Below are 18,816 nucleotides of genomic sequence, written 5' to 3' on the forward strand. Positions count from 1 at the left end.
GCGCTCCTCACGAAGGCGCCTATCTTGGTGCCCCCAGCTGCCGGAGAAGCCCTCTTGGTCTACGTCGCCGCGACCACTCAGGTGGTTAGCGCCGCGATTGTGGTTGAGAGGCAAGAAGAGGGGCATGCATTGCCCGTTCAGAGGCCAGTCTACTTCGTCAGCGAGGTACTGTCCGAAACCAAGATCCGCTACCCACAAGTTCAGAAGCTGTTGTACGCGGTGATCCTAACGCGGCGGAAGCTGCGACACTACTTCGAGTCTCATCCGGTAACTGTGGTGTCATCCTTCCCCCTGGGGGAGATCATCCAGTGCCGGGAGGCCTCGGGGAGGATTGCAAAGTGGGCGATGGAAATCATGGGCGAGACAATCTCGTTCGCCCCTCAGAAGGCCATCAAGTCCCAGGTCTTGGCGGACTTCGTAGCTGAATGGGTTGACACTCAGCTCCCAACAGCTCCGATCCAGCCGGAGCTCTGGACCATGTTCTTCGACGGGTCGCTGATGAAGACAGGAGCCGGCGCAGGCCTACTCTTCATCTCGCCCCTCGGGAAGCACCTACTCTATGTGCTACGCCTCCATTTCCCGGCGTCCAACAATGTGGCCGAGTATGAGGCTCTGGTCAACGGGTTGCGGATCGCCATCGAGCTAGGGGTCCGACGCCTCGACGCTCGCGGTGACTCGCAGCTCGTCATCGACCAAGTCATGAAGAACTCCCACTGCCGCGACCCGAAGATGGAGGCCTACTGCGATGAGGTTCGGCGCCTGGAAGACAAGTTCTACGGGCTCGAGCTCAACCACATCGCCCGGAGCTACAACGAGACTGCGGATGAGCTGGCTAAAATAGCCTTGGGGCAAACAACGGTTCCCCCGACGTCTTCTCCCAGGATCTGCATCAACCCTCCGTCAAGATCGACGACACGCCTGAGCCTGAGGCACCCTCGGCCCAGCCCAAGGTACCCTCGGCACAGCCCGAGGCAACCTCGGCACAGCCCGAGGCACCCTCGGCACAGCCCGAGGCACCCTCGGCACAGCCTGAGGCACCCTCGGCTCGGCCCGAGGCACCCTCGGTTCGACCCGAGGTACCCTCGGACCCCGAGGGCGAGACGCTGCGCGTCGAGGGGGAGCAAAGCGGGGTCACGCCTGATCAAAACTGGCAGACCCCGTACCTGCAATATCTCCACCGAGGAGAGCTACCCCTTGACTGAGCCGAAGCTCGGCGGGTGGCGCGGCGCGCCAAGTCGTTCGTCTTGCTGGGAGATGGGAAGGAGCTCTACCACCGCAGCCCCTCAGGCATCCTCCAGCGATGCATCTCCATCACCGAAGGTCAGGAACTCCTTCGAGAGATACAATCGGGGGCTTGCGGCCATCACGCAGCACCTCGAGCCCTCGTCGGGAATGCTTTCCGACAAGGCTTCTACTGGCCGACGGCGATGGCTGACGCCACTAGAATTGTTCGCACCTGCGAAGGGTGTCAGTTCTATGCAAGGCAGACCCACCTGCCCGCTCAGGCTCTGCAGACGATACCCATCACCTGGCCTTTCGCTGTGTGGGGTCTGGACCTCGTCGGCCCCTTGTAGAAGGCACCCGGGGGCTACACGCACCTGTTGGTCGCCATCGACAAATTCTCCAAGTGGATCGAGGTCCGACCCCTAAACAGCATCAGGTCCAAACAGGCGGCGGCGTTCTTCACCAACATCATCCATCGTTTCGGGGTCCCGAACTCCATCATCACCGACAACGGCACCCAGTTCACCGGCAGAAAGTTCCTGGACTTCTACGAGGATCACCACATCCGGGTGGACTGGGCCGCCGTAGCTCACCCCATGTCAAATGGGCAAGTAGAGCGTGCCAACGGCATGATTTTACAAGGGCTCAAGCCTCGGATCTACAACGACCTCAACAAGTTCGGCAAACGATGGATGAAGGAACTCCCCTCGGTGGTCTGGAGTCTGAGGACAATGCCGAGCCGAGCCACGGGCTTCACGCCGTTCTTCCTAGTCTACGGGGCCGAGGCTGTCTTGCCCACAGACCTGGAATACGGCTCCCCGAGGACAAGGGCCTACACCGACCAAAGCAACCAAGCTAGTCGAGAAGACTCGCTGGACCAGCTGGAAGAGGCTCGGGATAGGGCCTTACTACACTCGGCGCGGTACCAGCAGTCCCTGCGACGCTACCACGCCCGAGGGGTCCGGTCCCGAGACCTCCAGGTGGGCGACCTGGTGCTTCGGCTGCGACAAGACGCCCGAGGGCGGCACAAGCTCACGCCCCCTGGGAGGGGCCGTTCGTCATCGCCCAAGTTTTGAAGCCCGGAACGTACAAGCTGGCCAACAGTCAAGGCGAGGTCTACGGCAACGCTTGGAACATCCAACAGCTATGTCGCTTCTACCCTTAAGATGCTTTCAAGTTGTTCATATACCTCGCTCCTACGCAAAGTTTAGTCATCAAGGAAGGGTCAACCTTGCCTCGGCAAAGTCCGACCCTCCCTCGGGGGCTAAAAGGGGGAACCCCCTCTGCGTCGAATTTTTTCCTCGAAAAAAGATCTTTTCTGCCAGAATGTCTTTCGTGCTTTTTGACTACTTCGAAAGTGGATCCTGAAAATGACGGAGTACATGTAAGCAGCCAAGGCTGACCGAGCCGAGGGACTCCTACGCCTCCGGGATACGGATACCTCACTCATCACCTTCTGCGATAAGTAACTCACGTTTGGATAAGTGATTCCGCGGACCGAACAAGTCTTCACATTCGGAAGCTCTTCTGCCGAAGCGATTCTTCGAGCCTTCTCGATTGTGTCGGTGACAGAACCCCATGGACGGGTAAGAGTGCGCGTAAGCGGCAAGGCCGACCGAGCCGAGGGACTCCTACACCTCCGGGATACGGATACCTCACTCATCACCTTCCGTGAGAAGCAACTCTCGCTCGCACAAGCAATTCCGTTACCGACAAAAAGGTCCAGATACTTGAAACAAGAGGAAAAGAGACGCAGCTTTACAACACAGCGAGGGTGTGTTTTGGCCTCGGCGGCCGCAGGAAACACACGCTACTAGACGATCCGATCCTGCAGGCTCAGATCTTGACGCTTGAAGGGAGCAGCAGCACCCTCGGCGTCGACAACACCTTCGGCGAGGTCCGACCTAGCCTCGGACGGCGACACGGTCCGAAGATCTCCACTCTGAAGGACGACGTCATCACCAAGCCCGGGCCATCGCCGCCAGGGTCTTCTCCGAGAATCCGGCCCGAGCAGGCGGCTCGGCCGGTCACCCCGGGGCCTCGGCCAGCTGTCCTCCGAGGACGCCAGCCCGACCCGAGGCCTCGGCTGGTCAATTCCGGCGTCGGTCCCGCTAATGGACGACCCGGCCAGGCTCCGGCCGACCAGGTCTTTTTACCGAGCCAACTCTGCCTTTGTTCGCGCTGACACCGCTACCCCCGGCCTCGGCTCATCGAAGGGCGGCCGAGGGGTTCCTTTAACTGAGCAAGAGAAGCCTCGGGCAACAAGGCCGACCGAGCCGAGGGACTCCTACGCCTCCGGGATATGGATACCTCACTCGTCACCTTTGCACGGGGCGACTCACGCTTGGTGAAGCGGTTCAGACAACCAACAGGCGAGTCTTAATGCTCGAAAATGAGGAAAAAACACGGCTCCGTGCCGAAATTACATACATGTTCAGGCCTCGACAGCCACAACGAACAAAAACACTGGCATTCGAAGTGCCATTACAGACGGAACTCTGGTTCCGTCCCCGCGGGTATGTACAACCTCCACACCGGGGAGCCTGCGGGGCGACGAGCACCGGGGGACCCGCCAGCGACCTCTGCAGCAGCAGCCATGGTCCCAGGACGGACGCGGCCGCCGGAGGGCTCTCGTTCGCGTTCCCGCTCAAGGGACGCGAACCAGCTATTAAAGCCAAAGAGCGGGCCGCTCCAAAGCGCACCGGCAGGTCCTCGCTCCCGTCCTCGCCACGAAAGCGAGGAAGAGGGCGGAATGTTGCATCCTAGCTGGGCAGCAACAGTTCGCCTTCCCCGGCATGGCTGGAGGACGTCTCCTCCGCAGAGCTGGAGGATGGTTGCCACCACCAGAAGCTGGAAGAAGAGGTGGCCCACCGGCCCGCGAGGGAGGTAGAGCCCCGGCTCGCCTCGCTCCCCGCCCCAGCGAGGATGACGAACAACCTCGAGGCTGAGGGCGGGACCAAGATCACAGCCTGGCTTGCCTCTCCCCATCCAGGGGCTGGAGGTCACCGTTTTGGGTGACCACCAGCGGAGGGGCGCAACCGGGCTGTGTGATGAAAATCCTTGAAGCCGAACGATGGCTGAAAGGTACCAACTCCCACGGAGTTGCGTTCCTCCAACGACGAGGCGGAAAGACGATGGGTATCCCCCATCCGGGGGCTTGGAAGCTAGAAACACACGACGCATAAGGGAGCGCGAAGACATGGTCGCCTTCCAAGGGGGTCACCCTCCTTTTAAAGGCGACTCTCCCTACTTGCGTCCCCAGCCGTCGCGGGCTGAGTCTTCTCCAACACGCTCCAAGGTCCTCCCCTGCGGCGCGGGGGCTGGGTCCCACACGTCATGCAAGCCGGCTCAGAGCAGAAGAAGCCAAACCGCCGTGCGCGGTGCGCACAACCGCCCAGCGGTTACAAGCGACTCTCCACTTTTGCCCAGACCAACGGGCGAAAGGGGCGGGCAGCCATGCAGGCGGCATGCAACCGCGCCAAGTGGGCGCACTTCTCCGACTCCCAACACGCCCGACATGGAGGCCTAGGCCCACGCGTCATGCAACCGGCGCGCCGAGTGCTTCGTGCATGCAACTACACCGCCACTTGCGCCACCACCGCGCCTCCTCGACTGCGGAACCGATACCGCGACTCGAGGCGACCCAGAGCACGACCCAGCGGTGCCAGCCTGGCGCGACGGTCAATGCGGCCAAAAATGGCCGGCAATAATGGCGGTGGCAGGCGGGCAGGAGCAGCGGTCACGTCGCCAGCCAAGCCTACGTCCCATCCGGGGGCAACGAGAGAACCCTCTCTCACGGCGTGAAGACAACGCGCCCGTGTCCCGTTCCTCGAACGGCTCGCGCACGCGCAACGGCCGCCCCGCGAACCACTCGCCCTGTAGCATTAACTCCGCGGCGGGACGGGCGGCGCCTCTGGCAGGAGAAACGAACGACGCTTCGCCTTCGCCATAATGACCGCGACAAAAAAGGTACGCCGCGTCGTTCGATTTCGTATCCTTTTCCTTTTTTTCCTCTTTCTCTCTCTTGCAACAGGGACCGGGAAAGGGGTATATCCCGAAAAGGATCCTTCCCCGTGAAGGAACCAGGCTCCGAGCCTCCCTACTGATCAGAGGTTCGAAGGCTGGCCCCTCGGAAGGGTTCGACAGCCGCCTCAGATCACGTGGGCCCTACACCCACTACTAGTCAGAGGTTCGAAGGCCGGTCCCTCGGAAGGGTTTAACGACCGCCTCAGGCTACTCGGGCTCCGCGCCCACTACTGATCAGGGGTTCGAAGGCTGGCCCCCGAAGGGTTCACAGTCGCCTCAGACACAGAGCGAGGGATGACCATGGGTACGTTCGATACATAACCAAGGCTCGGGCTGCGCTCCCGAGGTACCCTAGGACATTTCCGAGACCAGCGGGAACGATCTTATAACGGAATCCCATCAGAGGGAGGCATCGAGCCCTCGGACCCCGTCGCCAGGGGACCGGGTCCGGCAGATCACCCGCAGGTACTTTTGGGCGTGCCTCCGGGCCCCTAGCCGACCCCTAACGAATGGGGCACGGACGTCCACTCGGATTACCCGCCTGCAGCTCACCGGAAACACCATGTTCGGCGCCCATCGAGGGCAACATGGCGCTTTCCCCCCCCCCCCCTCCTCCTTGCGGAAAGGCGACGCAGGGGCGTATGTAAAAAAGTCGAGTCTGTCCCTGATCGCCCTCTCGCCCCGTGCAGAGGCTCGGGAGCTGCTCTCACAAACCTGGCTCCGGCCGAACCGTTGACAGCGTCAACATACCAGCCCGAGAACTTGGGACCCGACCGTACACCCGGGCTACGGCCAGCTCGCATGAGGGAACGACCAGACCAGCCGAAGCATTACGCGAGGCAATAAGACCTCGGAGGAGTGAAACCACTCCTCCGAGGCCTCGGGGGCTACACCCGGCGGGTGCGCTCGCGCGCACCCACCGGAACAAAACGCAACCGAGAAAGGCTGGTCCCCTTGCAAAAAAGTGCGATGGAAGCCTCCAAGCGAGTGCTAACACTCCCTTCGAGGCTCAGGGGCTACTGTTGGGGACCATAATTAGGGGTACCCTCAAGGCTCCTAATTCTCAACTGGTAACCCCCATCAGCATAAAGTTGCAAAGGCCTGATGGGTGCGATTAAGTCAGGGATCAGTCCATTCGAGGGACTCAATCACGCCTCGCCAGAGCCTAGCCTCGGACAAGGGCAGCCGACCCCGGAGGATTTCCGTCTCGCCCGAGGCCCCCCTCCAGCGGCGAATATATTTCCGGCTCGCCCGAGGCCCTGTCTTCGCCAAGAAGCAACCCTGACCAAATCGCCGCACCGACCGACCAAATCGCAGGAGCATTTAATGCAAAGGTGGCCTGACACCTTTATCCTGACGCGCGCCCCCCAGCCGGCAGAGCCGAAGTGACCGCCGTCACTTCGCCGCTCCACTGACCGGCCTGACAGAAGGACAGCGCCGCCTGTGCCACTCCGACTGCGGTGCCACTTGACAGAGTGAGACTGACAGGCAGTCAGGCCCGGCCGAAGGCACCATAGGAAGCTCCGCTTTGCCTGACCCAGGGCTCGGACTCGAGCTAAGTCCCGGAAGACGACGAACTCCGCTTCGCCCGACCCAGGGCTCGGACTCGGGCTAAGTCCCGGAAGACGGCGAACTCCGCTCCGCCCGACCCAGGGCTCGGACTCGGGCTAAGTCCCGGAAGACGGCGAACTCCGCTCCACCCGACCCAGGGCTCGGACTCGGGCTAAGTCCCGGAAGACGGCGAACTTCACTCCGCCCGACCCAGGGCTCGGACTCGGGCTAAGTCCCGGAAGACGACGAACTCCGCTCTGCCCGACCTAGGGCTCGGACTTGGGCTCAGCCCCAGAAGACGACGAACTCCGCTCCGCCCGACCCCAGGGCTCGGACTCCGCCCTGGCCTCAGCCGACGGTCTCCGCCTCGCCCGAGCCAGGGGCTCGGACTCGACCTCGACCATGGAAGACAGACTCGACCTCGGCTTCGGAGGAGCTTCCACATCGCCCAACCTAGGGCGCAGACCAGCCACGTCAACAGGAGGCGCCATCATCACCCTACCCTGAGCTGACTCGGGCCACGGGGAACAAGACCGACGTCCCATCTGGCTCGCTCCGCCAGATGGGCAATGATGGCGCCCCGTATACTCTGTGACGACGGCGGCTCTCAGCCCCCTTACGGAAGCGAGAGGACGTTAGCAAGGACTCGACAGCCCCGACAGTTGTCCCTCCGCTAGGCTCCAGCACTCCTCCGACGGCCACGACATCGCACCAGCTGGGTGCCAAAATCTCTCCGGCTGCCACGACGGCATGTACTTAGGGCGCTAGCTCTCCTCCGCTAGACATGTAGCACTCTGCTATACCCCCCATTGTACACCTGGATCCTCTCCTTACGCCTATAAAAGGAAGGACCAGGGCCCTCTTAGAGAGGCCGGGTTGGCCGCGCGGGGACGAGGACGAGACAGGCGCTCGCGTGAGGCCGCTCGCTCCCTCTCCCGCGTGGACGCTTGTAACCCCCTACTGCAATCGCACCCAACCTGGGCGCGGGACGAACATGAAGGCCGCGGGATTCCCACCTCTCTCACGCCGGTCTCCGGCCGCCTCACTTCCCCCCTTCGCGCTTGGCCTCGCGCCGACCCATCTGGGCTGGGGCACGCGGCGACATTCACTCGTCGGCTTAGGGACCCCCCGGTCTCGAAACGCCGACAGGCATGGAACCATGTCTATTCATAGGGCACTAGACCAATTGAGACAAAGTTTGATGGTGCTAGAGATGTCCTAGAGAGGAAAAGGGGGCATCAAACTTATATGATGATAGTCGTTGGCCTATACTCTACAAAGTGTGCCCCAACAGTCCGCAATAGCTAGTGCTAACATAGTTATTGTGGAGAGGCACCAAACCATGTATAATGGTTTGACGGTGAAAGTGTAGAACAGTTTGATGGTGCACATAGAGGCATGTTGTTGTTGCAATGGCTAGTTTTCTTCTTGGGTCTATAAATTGGACCCTAAATCAACCATTTGAGTTGTATGGGAGATAATGAACATAACAAGAGAGTTGAGGCTCATCTATAGCAAATCTAGACACCAAAGTCCTCAAATACAACTTGGTCATTAGCGTTGGTACTTTACAAAATGTTTAGGTTAGTTAGACTACTTCCACTAGTATTTGCTCTAGTTTTACACCTAGTTATTAGAAGTGAGATATATACACCTCTTAACCCTTGATGCATGTGCATGCCAATGTATTTGTTGTAATGTGAGGGGTTGTAAGTGTTGTGTAATCACACCAATTGTGTTCGTGGTATGGCCGCCATCGTTATTAGATGGAATAAGGCTATGTAGTTTTAGTCAGAAACTCGACAATTAAAACTAAAGATACAATTTGAGAGAGGCCACACTAGAGATCCACTTGTGCTTGGGAAGAACTGAGGCTATCCACATATTTGCCTGACCGAGAGCTTGACTCTCGCGTGGTCATCCCTTATGTGGGGCTTGAAAGGGAAATGTGTTATTTGTCATTTCTAGCTTGGTTTCAGTGACTAATGACCAACACAACTTTGAGTACTCACTAGTATGCTAAGTGTGTGTGTCTGCGGGTTCATAAGTGCCAAATTGTGGAATCCAACTTGACTCTTAGCTCAAATAGAGGCAAATTAGGGCAAATCTTGGATGAGGTGAGCTAAGACTAGTTCACAAGCTTGGATAAGTTCTGACTATCCCTATGAATGTTTTTAGCACCTTAGATGGCTTGGAATGAGAATATTTGGAAAATGTGCATTTAGAGCCGAGTTTGAGGCTAGATTATGATTCTGAGTTGGAGATAGGGAAAAGTTAAGAATCTATGACTTAGACCAATTGGACATACTCAAGTTAGTATAAGCCATTGGAAGGTTCTCAAGATAAAAATTGATTAGAAGAAGATATGAAGAAAAGTGACAAACTTCAGTTGTTCTAGGGCACACCAGACCACTCTTCTAGTGGCATCTATAGAAGGCCTCGATGGCTTGGTGCACTAGACTAGTCTGGTGGTGCTTCGGACCACTTTACCAAAGAGCACTACAAAAGGGTAGTTCTAGTCTGGTGCACCGTTGGCACACTGACATGTTTCCTAGAGAGGACTATAGAGAAGTTAGAAGCACCTTGGCGCATAGGACCAATCTGGTGTGCACCGGATCAGTCAGGTCCAACGGGAAACTTTAGCGCTCAACAGTCGACTTCAACGGCTAGCTGACATTGTAGGACACGTGGCCGGGTTCGGTGGTGCACCAGACTAGTCTGTTGAGTATGCGCAAGGGCAAGGCCAAGGAAGATCCTATTGATTGAGGTTACCGTTGGAGGTCTGGTGGTGCACCGACTGGTCCGGTGCCCCCGAGTAAAGTGTAGATTTTGTAGATTTAAAGCAACAGCTAATTGAGGGGATTTGATGCTATAAATACCCCCTCAACTAGTCTACTCGAGTTACCTACCACCTCTAGAGCTTAACAACATTCTCATACACTTGTGTAACACATCCACACCATTCCGAAAGATCCAAGCACTCCATCTAAGCCAACATAGTGATTTTAGAGAGCGTGCTTGACCGATCTGATTTGTTGGCGTTGTTGGTGTGTTTTTTCTCTTGATTGTTTATGATACTCTGTTGTAATAGATAGTAAGAGGCTCCAAACTTTGTGGACTGCTTTGCGGAGACTCTGTCTCTTTCTAGTGAATCTAAGGGCTAAAGTTTGATCGGTGGATCACTTGAGAGGGTCGAGAGAGACCTGGTCCTTTGAGACATCTCAACAAGGATGTAAGTTCTTCAAAACTGGACCTTAGTAAACAAATTGTGAGTCTCTTGTGTTCTTTACTTTCAGTTCCAATTTTTTGTCCCTCCCTCTCTAAGTTGTCTTGATTGGACTTTGCTTTATATCACTAGAGCCGCTCTCAAAGTAAATTCTACATTCGTAAGAGCAACAAGTCCATGAGAACTTCCTTCTCATTTCTCTTCTTTGTGTTGATTATATATTGATCTAACGTCTAATTTGGAAATTTGTTTGTTTTAAGTATTGAATTTTCAAGTGTTGCCTATTCACCCCCTCCCTCTAGGAAACTATGAGGGCTCAATCAGGAGAAGCTCGCATGCTTCTTGATACCTTGATAAAAATACTGAAGTTGTCAATGGGAGTTTGTATATCTATTTCCTAAGCTTTTGTATTTATATTGTGATACCTTGATTATGAGCTTTACCTTCCTAGCTTAGTTATAGGCTAGTGAATAGATTTGGAACCCAGGTTGCATAAATCGTTACGATAGAGATTGAAACATTTAGTCAAACCTAAGTTGCAAATAACATAATTTATTTATTGCATAGATTTTGACTAGGTAAAAAGTAGAGGCCTTAGTGTTTAGAGAAAAATTAGATTACCTAATTCACCCCCTTAAGCATCATCGGTCCTAATAGTGGGCAACCATGAGAAGGATAGTAATGGCCACAAATATGATGCACTCAAAATGGAAAATAAAAAGGAAAAAAGGAAAATGCTAAAGGCTCAAAGCAATGGTATAAGCTAAGGAATTTTGGTTTACCACTCAAGATGTAATAGATTGCATGATCAGATTTAGGATATGTAGCTTTAATATAAATAGGGTAAATCATAGGTAAACAAGGTTACTCAAGTGCAACTAGGTGAAATGAGTCCTTGTATATGCATTAGACCTAGTGAAGTTGTGAAGTTCTAGTGTTCTAGCTTAGACACAACTGATAAAAGGCTAACTCATAATCTCTAGTATTTAAGACATAATAGAGTTAGCACATGTGCAAAGGTTAAAAGAGTTAGAGCTAAGGATGCCTAGAATGGGCGTTAGACCATAACAGTTAGAAGCAATAGACCAGTATAGTGCTAGTCTAATAACTAACACTGGCCACATAACTCTAGGCATTGGTCCGATGATGGGCATCAAACCAGTCCAACACTCACAATTACACTCTAGTCATTTTAGGAGAGCCTCAAACCCTAGTGAATTTGTCTAACACTTGTGTAAATAGGCATGTTGGACAAACTGGGCACACTATTTATCCCTATGGTTCCACTATCAGGCATATTGGATGACAAGGAATAGGGTCATCGGACCCTATGAATTGGCTCGATGAAGAGCACTAGACTAGCCAACACTGTTGGTTGCTCTCTAGTTGTTTTATGGAGGAAATCAGACTGTGGAATCCATGGTACACCATACATTGGACCAAGGGCGTTAATCCATAGACTATCATAGTGCATGGGGTCGAAATGGTAACATTCAAATGACTAGTACATGTGGCACGTTCTAGAGTCATTGAAGCTTGGCGATATGGATACACAGTCTGATAAGCTTAAATTATTGATAGTAATGGTTGAACGATCAGTTGCCTCTTGGGTCCTTATAAATAGAGCCTATCCAGGTTTGGGTGAGCATCCTGGTTTTCCAAGTTGACATACACCCTTGTAAGGCCAATAAAACATCTCCCACACACTTCTAGTGATATTGATCCATAAAGAGTGAGATTGGGAGTGATATCTAGTGATTTGCATTGTGTTGTTACATCTAGTGGCACTAGTGATCATATTGAGTTGTGGAATTCTTATTCCTTTTAATGGTTGTTGTAGGAAACGGTGACACCTAAGAGGGGGTGAATTAGGACTTCTAAAACTTTCTCTAAACTAGACCACAATTGAATCCCTAGAGCAAAACCTATGCAAATAAACAATCTAGAATGTGCAAACTAGGTTTTGTCTAAGTGTTGCTATCTCTACCGCAATGGCTAAGTTTCAATCCTAAACAATCTAATTATAAAGACAAGATTGAAACTTAAATGCTTAATATAAATGCAAACTCTCATGGATGACGCTAGTATTTTTACCGAGGTATCCAGAACCACGCAAGGTTCCGACTAATTCTTGTTGGTGCCCCTACGCAAAGGGTAGCCCACGCGAGGGCCAAGCACCACGGTCAAGTAACTCCATAGAGAGTTGTGGGCCTTCTCCACACACAAGTGGTGCTCCACTTCCGGCTCCTCTCGGACGCTCCCCGTCGTTTCCACTATCGAGCTTCCGGGCGAAATGCCGCGGACCTCGTTCCTCCGGTACACGGTGGCGGTCGTGACACAAACACGGTTGTCACGGTCTCGCAAGACTTTCGCCCCACTCGGTACAATTACAATGGCTCACGCAAGAGCCGATGGGTTGTGTGGTTTTTCTAAACTCACTCAACTAACCGGGATTCACATGGAGCAAGCACTAATGTGGTCTAACTAATCTAAGCACTTCGCAAAGCACATATGCTAATCACTGAGTGATTCTATTAAGCACTTGGGTGTTTGAGCACTTGGAAATGTCTACAATATGCCTTGGTATGTTGCTTGGGCTCCCACACCTTGAAATAGCCGGTTGGGGGGTATTTAAAGCCTCCCCCTACAATTATAGTCGTTGGAAAGAAGTAGCAGCTTTCTGTCGACGGGCACACCGGACATGCACTGTTCACTGTGTGGTGCCCTGCCACGTCAGCCGACCGTTGGAGTCTGTAGTAGACGACTATTGGATCCAACCATTACCCAAATTGTCCAGTTGACACCGGACAGTACGGTGCTACAGCCCGAGGGTGCCTTTCGGGCTCCTCTGCGCAGAATCCCCGGTGTCCCACCGAACAGTCTGATGTACACTAGATAGGTTACTGTTCAGTGTCCGGTGCGCCACCAGTGCGCTGGCTGACTGCCCACTTCATGGATTTCCTCGCTGTTTCCTTGGGCTTCTTTTGTTCTTGAGTCTTGGACTTCTAAGCTCTTTTTATGTCTTCTTTTGAGGTGTTGCATCCTCAGTGCCATAGTCCAATCTTATCCGCATCTTGTGAACTATAAATACAAACACTAGCAAATACATTAGTCCATAGGCTATGTTGATCATCAAACACCAAAACCTTTTGAGACAAATGGCATGGGGTCCATTTTTCTTACAATCTCCTCCTTTTTAGTGATTGATGACAACACAACCAAAGCAAGCAAATATAACAAACATTTGAATGAGAATATTCAATTTACTTGTTGTGATGCATGAATGTCCCCTTAAAGTGAGATTATAGATTTAAGCCTCCCCCTAACTCCATAATTCACTTACTTCCTATTTTAGACCAAAGAACCAAAACCACATGCAAGATCAAATTTTAATTTAGTGGTGTTTAGTGTTTGATATATTTTCCATTGCTTTGGTCCCTAAAACTTCTCCCCCTTTGGCATCAACCACCGAAAAGGAAGACATTAAAAGCAAGTAGGAAGCAAATAGGACTTGCCCTCTTAAAAGATTTATCAATTTAAGCACTAAAAGATTACTCCCCCTAAATGAGTGTTCTCCTTTTGAAAGAAAATTCTCCCTCTTTGTCATAGACGAAGAAATACTCCCCCGTCAGAGATCTTCTACTTAGGAAAAAGCATGTAAGAAATATAGGTACAAGACATGGTTTGATTAGACTAACTTCCCTTATGAATAGGTAACAGATATATTTTGTCAACATATGCATTATAGCAACATGAGAAGTATAAGATATGAAATATAGTCTAATCAAAAAACTGGAGAAGACACGTAAAAGATACCAAATGTAGTCATGTGAGACATGAAACTACATGTAGATTTGCAGTGGAAGTTTATTGCCTTTCTCCGGGGACTCCATTTTCCTTCAATGGGACTACACATATAATAGACTTGAAAACAGGTATTAGTCTCAAAGACTTAGATTATAGAGTAACCTCCCCCTGAAAGTGTGCATACAAGATTTTGATTACTTGTAGGGGCCATGCACTTTGATTTTGATATCAAGAGCGAAAAATTATCTATAATTCGAGCTTTGGCACATATAAGTTAAATGATACCAAATGAAGCATGATACCATTTGTAGGATCAAAGACTTGTAGGATATGTCATATAAAAATATCAATTGGAGAGTCATTTACTTAGGAGTGTTGAATAAGCTATGTGTCATGCTTAACTTAAACATTTTAAACCATGTAGGCTTGCTCAAGAATGTGAATTGAAAGCGAGCATTCCTACTATAAGATTGACCTAGTATGCATGCAATTAGAATAAAAATCACATGTAAAACTAGGCATGTAAGGTAAAAACCAGATACAAGAAAATAGATATGCATATCTAAAACAAGAAATGCAAAAAATCTAGTTACCTTAGTCATGGGTGGGAAATTTTGGTTCAAAGTGTTTACTAACCCACTTGGCAATAGTCTTGAACCAATATGAGGCATCCCATGATATACATCCCAATTTTTCCAAGTCTCCAAATTCCCTGTGGTCCTTCGGACTTCTCACTTCCCTCTTGGGATCCAAACCTTCTTGGTGCTTTTCATGGTTGAAATAATTTCTTTTGGCACCCATATGCGTTTGTCCCCTTTTCCTTTGTTGGCTTGCTTGTTGGCCTTGATTGCTATCACCTTTTCATTCTTTTTCTTCTTCATTAAGTATGGTGTAGCAACTTTTTTATCCACCTTGTTGATGTAGGTGTTGGAGATTTTGCTTGTTGGCTTTTGCTTGAGCTTTTACTTTTTCTTATCCCCTGTCTTCGCCTTGCATTGGTAAGACTTGTGGCCTTCCTTGTGGCATAGCCTACAAATCATAGTTTCTTCCTCCATAGGATTGTTCACTCCCATAGTGGTGTTATCCTGAGAAGGTTGGATTTGTTTGGCTTTGCCTTTCTTATCATACAAAGCCTTGCCAAGGTGAGTCACCTCTTGTTTTAATTGCTCATTTTCCATTGCAATCTCATCCGAACATGTTTCTATAACAAAATTCTTGACAAGAACTTGATTGCAGGGGTTAGAATCATCAATTAAATTAAAGCAGGAAGTAGAAGCATCTTTCTTAATAATTTCAGGTATTTCAACCAAAGATACTTTTGTGGTGCTACCGATGTTTTCTAGCTTAGTAGTTAGCTCATTATTATGTATGCTAATAATTTCCATTTTTCCTAGCAAATTTTCAATGGCTTCTTGAGAGCTAGCTAACTTAGCCTTAAGTTTTTCATTCTTTTTAATAAGACCGTCATCGGTAGTTGAGGATGGAGCACTAGACTCTAATTGCTCAATTTTAGTTGATAGCTCACAATTCAAGTTTGCAAATGTTTTCAATTTTTCTAGCAAACATTTATAATCATTTTGAGGGCTAATCAACTTATTTTTCAAAAGTTTAAGTTGAGCCTTTTGTTTAGTGCATACATCCTGGAAAAAAATTTACGGCTTCCGCAAGCTCATCTACTGTGGGCTTTCCCTCACCTTCATCATCACTACTGCTATCATCACTAGAGGATGGAGTACTCATTTTTACCCTTTGCCATAAGGCACTTGCGTGATGACCGTGATGAGCGTGATGAGGATCGGTGGCTGCGCATCCTTGGAGGTTCATCTTCACTTGAAGAGTCATCCCAAGTTTTGACACTTGTAAGCGCCTTGCCTTTGCTCCTCCCCTTTGTGGGTTAGGCCATATTTGGACAGCTGTCCCTGAAGTGGCCCTTCTCCCCGCATGAGAAGCATCCTCTCTTTCTTTGCTTTTTCCTGCCAATGTTAAATAGAAGATCCTCGACCTACAGGGGCACACCCATTAGATTAATCTTGCAGATCATCCCTATTACCTTTCCGACACATCGGATTGTTTCTTCGTCGTCAGACAATGATGTTGATGGTTGATTATTTTCATCATCATCACTTTCTTCTTCTTCTTCACTTGAGGAACTTGGAGTTGGAGCCTTCTTTTTGCCTTTCCTTCCATCACAGGCAAAAGCATATGGTCTTGAAGAAGTTGGCTCCTCTTGTCGACCTATTTTTCGTGACATCTCAAATGCCGCAATTTTCACAATCACAATGGTCGGGGTCATTTGACTCAAGTCCTCCATGTTGTCAAGAATGGTGATGATGATCCCATATCTTTGTTGTGGTAGTAGGGAGATAATCTTCCTCACAATGTCTGTATCACCTAGCTTATTAATGCTAATAGAATTGAGCTCATTAATGATTAGATTCAAACAAGAATACATATCTCTAACAAGCTCATTATCCTTCATAGAAAAATAATTATACTCATTTAAGACTAGGCAATGTTTTTGCTCACGGACATTGGATGTGCCGTCATGGAGCTCATGCAATTTTAGCCAAATCTTATTAGCAGTTTTTAATGTAAAAACTTGATTAAAAATATCAATGCTAAGAGATTCATACAAGCAATTTTTGGCTCTAGCATTTAAATGAATTTCTTTTTCCTCACTCGTGGTGGGTTTCTTGGGATTCTTGGGTGGTTTCATCCCGTCACGAGTGACTCTCCAAACACCTAGATCAACGACCTCTAGGTAACAAGCCATTCTAGCACTATAATATGGAAAGTTAGTGTCGTCGAAGTGTGGTGGCCTATGGGTATCCATCCCCTTTCTCTAAAAAGTTTCGGCTCTTTTAGAGGTGAAGCTAAAGCGTTCTAAATGAGCCATACCAGGCTCTGATACCAATTGTAGAAAATGGTGATGCCTAAGAGGGGGTGAATTAGGACTTCTAAAATATTCTCTAAACTAGGCCACAATTGAATCCCTAGAGCAAAACCTATGGAAATAAACAATCTAGAATGTGCAAACTAGGTTTTGTCTAAGTGTTGCTATCTCTACCGCAATGGCTATATTTCAATCCTAAACAATCTAATTATAAAGACAAGACTGAAACTTAAATGCTTAATATAAATGTGTAAGGTAAAGAGCAAGGTAGAGATGCAAACTCTCGTGGATGACGCCGGTATTTTTACCGAGGTATCTGGAACCACACAAGGTTTCGATTAATCCTTGTTGGTGCCCCTACGCAAAGGGTAGCCCACGCGAGGGCCAAGCGCCATGGTCGAGTAACTCCGTAGAGAGTCACGGGCCTTCTCCACATGCAAGTGTAAATCCGCTTCCGGTTCCTCTCGGACGCTCCCCGTCGTCTCCACTATCGAGCTTCCGGCAGAAATACCGCGGGCCTCGTTCTCTCCGGAACATAGTGGCGGCCGTAACACAAACACGGTTGTCACGGTCTCGCAAGACTCTTGCCCCACTCGGTACAATTACAACTGCTGACGCAAAAGCCAAGGGGTTGTGTGGTTTTTCTAAACTCACTCAACTAACTAGGATTCACCTAGAGTGATTCTAACCTAAGCACAATGCAGTCTAACCAACCTAAGCACTTCGCAAAGCACCTATGCTAATCATCGAGTGATTCTATTAAGCACTTGGGTGTTTGAACACTTGGAAATGACTACAATATGCCTTGGTATGTTGCTTGGGCTCCCACGCCTTGAAATGGCCGGTTGGGGTATTTAAAGCCTCCCCTCACAATTATAGCCGTTGGACAAAAGTGGCAATTTTCTGTCGACGGGTGCACACCGGACACGCACTGTTCATTGTCCAGTGCCCTGCCAGGTCAGCCGACCGTTGGAGTCTGTAGCAGTCGATCATTGGATCTGACCGTTGCCTAGACTGTCTGGTGCACACCGGATAGTCCGGTGCTACAGCCCGAGGGTGCCTGGTTGCGGGCCCCTCTGCGCAGACTGCCCGGTGTCCCACCGGATAGTCCGGTGTACACCAGACCGGTTAATGTTCACTGTCTGGTGCGCCACCAGTGTGCTGGCTGACTGCCCACTTCATGGATTTCCTCGTTTCCTTGGGCTTCTTTTGTTCTTGAGTCTTGGACTTCTAAGCTCTTTTTATGTCTTCTTTTGAGGTGTTGCATCCTCAGTGCCTTAGTCTAATCTTCTTCGCATCCTGTGAACTAAACACTAGCAAACACATTAGTCCATAGGCTATGTTGATCATCAAACACCAAAACCTTTTGAGCCAAATGGCCCGGGGTCCATTTTCCTTACAGTTGTCACCACCTAGAAGGCTTAGAGGCAGCGAAAGATCATTAAGTGGCTTTGGTGATGGTTGTAGGCTCCTATCGTCCTTGTAGGGACTCTTATGCTCATTCCACGTGTTGCGAAGAGCAACTATATGGCTTGTTGGAGTGCCTCACTATCATGGTTCTTATGGTGCCCTTTGTAGGCTTGCCTTGTTATGCCAATTAGTACATTAATCACCTAGTTTGAACATGCCACAATAAGGATGTAGGTTGCGTGCAGGCAACTAAACCTTGGGGATAAATATTGTGTCACCTCTTGCCCTACGTCGTTTGCACTCCAAACTATTTTTGCAATTACATATACATTTACTAAGTTGTATCATACTAGTTCATCTACTCTTTGTGCAATTAGCTTTTAAAGCTTTTATCTCTTGATTAGTGAAGTAGCTTGTTCTTTACATACATATCTTTCATAAGCTACTAGTTTGTTTAAGAGAGACAACCTAGAGCAAATTAGAGCAAGTGATCACTTCTGCTACACAAACATCTTTGCTCTAGTTCTGATTGCAAGTTATGTCGAATATTTTTAAAGGCTATTCACCCCTCTAACCAGCTAGGTTCTTTTATGCACCCCTACTAGTATCGCTTAGGTAGGCATGCATGTCATCGTGGGCCATCATCGTGTGAGCCCGCACAACGCCTTCTGCACCAATA

The sequence above is a fragment of the Zea mays genome, chromosome 7 (genome assembly GCF_902167145.1).
Source record: "Zea mays cultivar B73 chromosome 7, Zm-B73-REFERENCE-NAM-5.0, whole genome shotgun sequence".
NCBI lineage: Eukaryota > Viridiplantae > Streptophyta > Magnoliopsida > Poales > Poaceae > Zea > Zea mays.